Source organism: Berghia stephanieae, chromosome 14 (genome assembly GCF_034508935.2).
Source record: "Berghia stephanieae isolate SIO BIC M18660-M18661 chromosome 14, UCSD_Bste_1.3, whole genome shotgun sequence".
Lineage (NCBI taxonomy): Eukaryota > Metazoa > Mollusca > Gastropoda > Nudibranchia > Aeolidiidae > Berghia > Berghia stephanieae.
The window spans coordinates 1,801,895-1,809,394 of record NC_088373.1 but is presented as its reverse complement, the minus strand read 5'-3'; the positions used below and the strand labels follow the sequence as shown (position 1 = coordinate 1,809,394).

The 7,500-nt window shown below is 39.6% G+C and overlaps 1 long non-coding RNA gene across 1 annotated transcript in view; it reads left to right on the top strand.

Annotated features, from left to right (window-relative positions):
• LOC144959967 (uncharacterized) overlaps window positions 1–7,114 on the top strand; it is a 21,982-nt gene extending 14,868 nt beyond the window's left edge. The window contains exon 3 of the long non-coding RNA XR_013642727.1: window positions 6,979–7,114. This is a non-coding gene — a long non-coding RNA (uncharacterized LOC144959967). The remainder of the gene's footprint in view (window positions 1–6,978) is intronic.
• Window positions 7,115–7,500: the final 386 nt, after the last annotated feature.

The window sequence follows — 7,500 nt, the reverse complement described above, 5'->3', positions numbered from 1 at the left end:
CACTACTAACACCACAGGACCAGGGTTCGAGCCCCCGATCGACGGCTCGTTACTCTTTACTCGAGACAGAGATATATTATCTCTTACTGTTTACTTTGTGGCGCTGCGCTGCGGCTGATGCTTGGATTATCTCAATTATTGTTTGTTTGTTTGTTTTTCGTGATACATCCAAAAGATGAATCTCCCCTTGGAATGATGAATAATGTGAAATCATTGTCTGTTTGTGTGTGTGTGTGTGTGTGTGTGTGTGTATGTGTGTGTGTATGTGTGTATGTGTGTGTTTTAATCTATTTTATATTTAAGAGCTGGTAAAAGAATACAATCAGGAAAAAAAATAAAGAAACTCAAAACAAAATAATCTAATCTTTCTCCTCATTTTTGTTCCTCGCTCGTCTTTCAAATTAAAATTTGACTGCAATTGGCGTGGTACTCATTAACACTTGAGTAAGTTGGAGGTAATTGACGTAATGTGGCGTGCACGCCATTACCAAGTGTTGACGTGTAGGCGTGTTAATAATGCAGTGGCGGGGACGACGGGTACGGCGAGCTAGTCACAGTGTGGCCGGAGGGAGGGTGTGGAGGGGGGGGGGTAGGAACCAGGGGGGGGGGGGGGGGGGAGGGAAGAACGGGGGTTAGACGCGGTGAGAGAGATAGAGACCAAAAAAACATCCTATTGGAGATTTAACTCTCTTCTAACCGATGATTTTCAAAATGGCAGGCTTGGCTTACCCAGCAGAAAAAAAAAAATGATTTTTAAAACTCAAACGATCTCTCAACAAAACAACTTTATGTTTTTATTAATTAAACAAAGATTATTCTTCAAAGTTTGTGATGTACAAAATAAATCTTCAAACATCAGGGCTTCACATTGTTGACGATTAGCTCTCTCCTTACCGACCATTTTCAGTATTTCCCCAAAATGGCAGACTTACCCAGCAGAAAATTTGATTTTTTAAACTCAAACAATGTCTCTACAAAACAACTTTGTGTTCTTGTTAATTAAACAAAGATCATTGTGATGTAGAAAATAAATCTGAATAAGAAAAATGTATATTGTGTCGTAACAAATGTGACGATTTTACTGTAGGTGGTAAGGAGAGGGTTAACTCACTCAATCCTAGAGACTTTTGATACTTTTCAAAATTGGAAAAAAAAAATGTATTAAAAATGAGCATGTACATAGATAGTTTTATTCAACTATCATTCATTAACACGTAAAAATGAAAATCATTAGCTTTGATAATACGCCTATAATTTGTCTCAGAATGAAATTAATAAATAGGCATGTGGTAAAAATAATGCTGGTATACTACAGATATAGTGGTTGTTAGGGTTGAGTGAGTTAAACCAATGCCTACGGTGTTTAACCTGCTATCTAATGTATATTCTAAAAAGAAGCGCATTCGCATAAAACAAAATTTGGCCAGAAAACTCGTCCTTCAAATTAAAAAAAAAATTTAAAATGAGCTTTTATATAGCGCAATATCCACTTAACGTGCTCAAAGCGCTTTACAAGGGGTCCCTGGTCAACAGCAACATTTAACATGTAGGACGAGACATGACGCCTGTTAGGCGATATTACAATTTTTCGGACAAAGACAACGCTGTTAACGGCCAGGTACTCATTTTACACCTGAGTACGGTGAGAGAATGTGAGTAAAGAGTCTTTTCCAAGGACTCAACTATGCGTCGAGCGAGGCTCGAACCTAGGACCTTCTGATCCGAAAGCGAGTGTCATACCACTAGACCACATAGCCAAATCGATCGGTTTAAACGACCTTCATCTTTGGCAAAAAAAAAACCTCTCAAACCTGGGACTACGCAAACAAAATGCTGGATGGGAATGCAGAGGATTGAACAAAATGTACAGTCCGACACTAGTTTGATAGTTTTTAAAAAGATTAGGGTCAATGTAAATAAAAAAAAAAGAAAGAAAAGAGAGTCCTTCAGAGCTACTCAGGTTTCTATAGCGTGAAACGGACAATAGTAATTGCTTGCTATCCTTTGGATATGACGCTAGTCTATCGCAAAGTACATTCCCCTCAAATCTAACAGAATTCACTGTTGGGTGGACAGGGGGGGGGGGGGGCAGAAAAAAAACATCGACTACACCCGGGATCGATCCCGGTCCCTTTGCCTTTAGACTGGTATGTATAAGGTTCGAGTCCCTCTCTGGGCGACGCATGTATAGTGTTGAGTACTTGAAAAAAGTCTCATTACTCACATTCTGTGTAAAAATGAGTACCTGACCATTAACAGCGTTGTAAGGGGGGGGGGATGCGTTATTGCCTAACAGGCTTCATGTCTCGACCTACACAGGTTAAGAGTTGCTGTTGGCTTGGGACCCCTTGTAAAGCGCTTTGAGTTTAAATATATTGGTGCAACCATCACGAACGACGCTAGAGATTTTGTAGAAATAAAAAAAGAATTGCGATCTCTAAAAACATCTTCCACAACCTATGACCAGTCATCTTTGCCACCAACATTAAATGAATAATTGAATAATGCTTTGAACACGTTGAATTCTTCTTCTTCAAGCACCAAGTCTGTGCCAGACATCGGTGATCATGGTACGCCATTCATCTCTCTGATCAGATAACCTCAGAAAACTAATATTACTCTTCTCTTTTTTTGTCACCCAGCTGTTCAAACCATTCAAATATGTTTTTCTTGACGTTCAATACATTTATGTCGATTTAGGTGCCCTAAAAATTGCATTTGTCTTTTTCTTATTGAGCATGTGCATAGATAGTCTAGTTTTAGTTTCAGCTTGCTCTAATACTTCTTCATTAGTTTTTTTCTCTGTCCATGAGATTCTTAACATCCTTCTAAGAAACACGAAACTCAAGGTGATCCAAACTTACGTTCTCTCGTCTCTCCTCTACGCGTGTGAAACCTGGACTCTAGACAAAGTATGTCAACAAAAAACTAGAGCATTCATATAGCGCAATATCCCACTAAGCATGCTCAAAGCGCTTTACAAAGGGTCCTGTCCAACTGCAACTAGAAACATGTAGAACGAGACAAATACAACGCTGTTAACGGCCGGGTACTTATTTTTCACTTGAGCACGCTGAGAGAATATGAGTAGTCTTTTCCAAGGACTCAACTATGCGCCGACCGAGGCTCGAACCCAGGACCTTCATATCCGAAAGCGAGTGTCATACCATTAGCCCACATAGGCACACAAAATCGCCTAGAAGCTTTCGTAATGTGGTTGTACAGAAGATTACTAAACTTCAAATGGTCAGATAGAATAACAAACGTAGAATGTTTGTATAGAATAGGGAAACCCATCTAAATTGTGAAAAACATCAGAAAAAAGCATATGGGATTTCTTGGTCATGTGTGGCGACGAGAGCACATTGAAAGCCTAACACTCAGTGGCTACATAGAAAGAAAAAGAGCTTGTGGTCTTCAGATGTTGACGTTTTTGACCAGTTTGAGGTTGTCAACAAGCAACATCCCTACAAACTCCGAGTACATGAGGGAAGCAGAGGACACATCGTCATGGAGGCATCGATAGGCAACGTGCATACAAGCGCATAGGCCGAGGATTAGTGTCAAGCAAGTCGATATTGCGTTATATAAATGCTCAAGTTCCTTTTGTTGTTTTGTTTGTTTGTTTGTTTGTTTGTTTTAAAACGTTTCTAGCCTCTTTTTTACCTACGAGGTCAGGGTGGGCTAAGTCGCATTTTTTTTGGCATAGACCTATGGATGAGAAAAGTTAAGTCTTACAGTAAATATGACAAATAAAAGGAAATTATAGTTTGAAGGAAATTCGGTCTCGCACCTAAAGGGGCAAAGATAGAACAGCACACACAAACATGCACACATACAAACACACAAACACACACACACACACACACACACACACACAAAGACAACGACTTTCCTTTGGCTTGTGCCGACTCATTGTCTTCTTGAAGTAATTAATTATTGATTCTACGCTACTGCTTGAATTCAATGCATTTTTTGGCATCAAACTCGTCTGGACCGATGGAAGAACGAACAGACGCGGCAACGTTGAACTTTGGCTTAGGCCTTGCTTTGGCTTGTTTGTTTGTTTGTTTGTTGCTTTTTTGTCTGTTTGTTTCGTGTTGGTTTTTAGTTGTTTGTTGTCTTGTTTTGTTTTTTTCGTTGTTTTTTTTTAAATAAATGTTTGCTGATTTAATATTTTCATTCGATTGTCTTGTTTTTGTTCTGGGTTCGGGTTTTGTTTTTTGTTTTTGTTTTACTGGGGCGGGGGGAGGGTTCCATTTTAAAAATTGAACTTTTATATAGAGCAATATCTACTAAACATGCTCAAAGCGCTATACAAGGGGTCCCTGGTTTACAGCAATACTTAACATTTAGGACAGAGACAACGCTGTTAACGGCCAGGTACTCATTTTACACCTGAGTACAGTGAGATAATGTGAGTAAAGAGTCTTTTCCAAGGTGGACTCAACTATGCGCCGTGCGAGGCTCGAACCCAGGGCCTTCCGATCCGAAAGCGACCACATAGCCGCACTTCTTAAACTAATCAGTAAGTCTATGGTCCTGTATTTCTGGTCTTCATACCTTCAGGTCTTCAGGTCTTTAGGTCTTAAGGTCTTTAGGATTTATGTCTTCATGTCTTCAGGTCTTTATATCTTTAGGTCTTTAGGATTTAGGACTTCAGGTCTTAGGGTCTTTAGGTCTTAAGGGCTTTAGGATTTAGGACTTCAGGTCTTACGGTCTTTAGGTCTTAAGGGCTTTAGGATTTAGGACTTCAGGTCTTACGGTCTTTAGGTCTTAAGGGCTTTAGGATTTAGGACTTCAGGTCTTACGGTCTTTAGGTCTTAAGGGCTTTAGGATTTAGGACTTCAGGTCTTACGGTCTTTAGGTCTTAAGGGCTTTAGGATTTAGGACTTCAGGTCTTACGGTCTTTAGGTCTTAAGGGCTTTAGGATTTAGGTCTTCATGTCTTCAAGTCTTCGGGTCTTTAGGACTTCAGGTCTTACGGTCTTTAGGTCTTACGGTCTTTAGGTCCTCAGGTATTTATGTCTTCAGGTCTTTAGGTCTTCAGGTCTTTAGGTCCTCAGGTATTTATGTCTTCAGGTCTTTAGGCCTTCAGGTCGTATTTTGCAAAATGGCCCGATGGGGTCCATCACTAAAAAATTCATAAATTCGCCATGAAACAAACTACTCGTAACATTAATGACATTATGTGTCATCAAAGTATCTGAACTCGAAGTGGCCGAGTGGTTACGGAGTCCCGCTTCAGGACTTATCGTTTTTTTTCTCCTTGGGTAAGATTAGTTACCCCCAATTTGTTCACGTGGACAACATGGGTGATTTCATCTTGTTTGATGGATTATTTATATTCCTTCATGGAATTCCTAGGCGACGGGATCTTATTGATGACGTGGCGGAAGGGCGTAATTTGTTTGTCCTACATGTGGAGAGTTAAAGTATTCTGTTGAATGGTTCTGTGCCTTCCATGTCGGTAATTTCTGGTGGTAAAGTACGAGTAGGTGGTCTAATGGTATCACACCCGCTTTCGGATCGGAAAGTCCTGGGTTCGAGCCTCGCTCCGCGCATGGTTGAGTCCTTGAGAAAGGCTGTTAACTCACATTTTCTCAACGTTGGACTACGTAATCAGGTGTAAAATGAGTACCTGGCCGTTAACAGAGTTGTCTCTGTCGGAAAAAAAAGGTAATATCGCCTAACAGGCATCATGCCTCGTTCTATATTTTACGTCTTGTTTGCTGTTGGTCTGGAACCCTTTAGTAAAGCCCTTCGAGCATGTTTAGTGGATATTGCGCTATTTAAAAAGCTCATGTTTCTTTTGTTTCACGTACCTACAGTGAAAGAAAGGAAAGAAGCAATTTTTGTGCATTGTCTCAACAACGACACTATAATTAATATATTGAATTAGTCCTTCAGAGCCTTTAGGCCCATATAGCAATTGCTTGCTATCCTTTGGATAGGACGCCAGTCTATCGCAAAGTACTTCCCGATAGATCTAACAGACCCAGCTACACAATCACTGCTGAGTAAACAGAGAAAGAGAGAGAAAGGGGGGGGGGGGGGGTTCTGAAAAATCTCGGCTGCATCCGGGATCGATCTCGGTCCCTTTGCGTGTGCTGAAGCGAGTGCTCTACCAACTGAGCTTTCGGGACCCCCGATATAGTGAATTAAATAGGGAAAATTAGGGAGCATGCCCTTGTGTCATTAAGAAGTCTGAGGTTCGATTCCCGGTTCACACGAGCTGTTTTGTTTTATTTGTTTTCTTTTTTTTTTTTTTTTTTATTTGTTTGTAGTTTTGTTGTTTGTTTTTGTTTGTTTTTGAGCGGCATGGGGACGGAGCGGTGATTTATGTTTTACTCCAACTTTCTCTAACACTGTTTCATACAAAACCTTTCCAGATTTTAAGCTTGGGGATGAATAATTATTATGTAGGTCTATTTAGATTGTGCACGAAAAAAAATAAACATTGATTGAATATCTTGTCACATAAATCTTGGGTTTGTCAGAGTCGGTGAAAAAGATTTAATTTTAACATTTCACATCGCTAATTGTGATGATTATCTATTAAATGTGTGTGTGTGTGTGTGTGTGTGTGTGTGAGTGATTGTAGTATAGTGTATGAGTATGTGTTAAAGAGATTTTAATCACAGATAAGGCACCAGTGTGTGTTTGTGTGTGTGTGTGTGATTGTAATAATATAACGTATGTGTATTTTATAGAGATTTTAATCACAGATAAGGCACCATGTGTGTGTTTGTTTGTTTGTTTGTGTGTGTGTTTGTGTGTGTGTCTGTGTGTGATTGTAATAATATAACGTATGTGTATTTTATAGAGATTTTAATCACAGATATGGCACTAGTATATATTGTGTGTGTATGTGTGTTTGTTTGTGTATCTGTGTGTGTGTACATGTGTGTGTGTTTGTGTGTGTGTGTGTGCATGTGTGTGAATGCGTCTATTATTATCTCTTTATTGATTTTGGCAGACGAGAGAATTGGCCCAGAGGGATGTTGCACTTTACAAGAATAAGGTTGAACTTTGAACTCTCCGACATGGTCTATGGGGTTTGTTGAGGTAACGGCGAAAATCAATATCACTATTCCAACCAATTTAAAGTGGGGGTTTTTTTCTACTTTCGATTTGAAAAATGAAATAATAAATCTATTTGTGTGAGTCTATTTGTGTGAGTCTATCTTTGTAGCTCGTTGAATTATAGCTTTATACCATGGCAATGTTGGACAGATCTGATAGTCGAGTGAGAAGAGTGTTACTCTCGAGATTGAACGTCCTGGAGTTTGAATATCTTTAAAAAAAGTTATTGATTTTAAACTAACCTCAAATATTGTGGTGGGATATCTTTTCTCTCTCTCTCTCTCAGTCTCTCGCTCTCTCCCTCTCTCCCTCTCTCTCTCTCTCCCTCTCTCGCTCTCTCTCTCTCTCTCTCTTTCTTTCTCTCTTTTTCTTTCTTTATATCTCTCTCATTCTTTCTTTCATTCTTTCTCTCTCT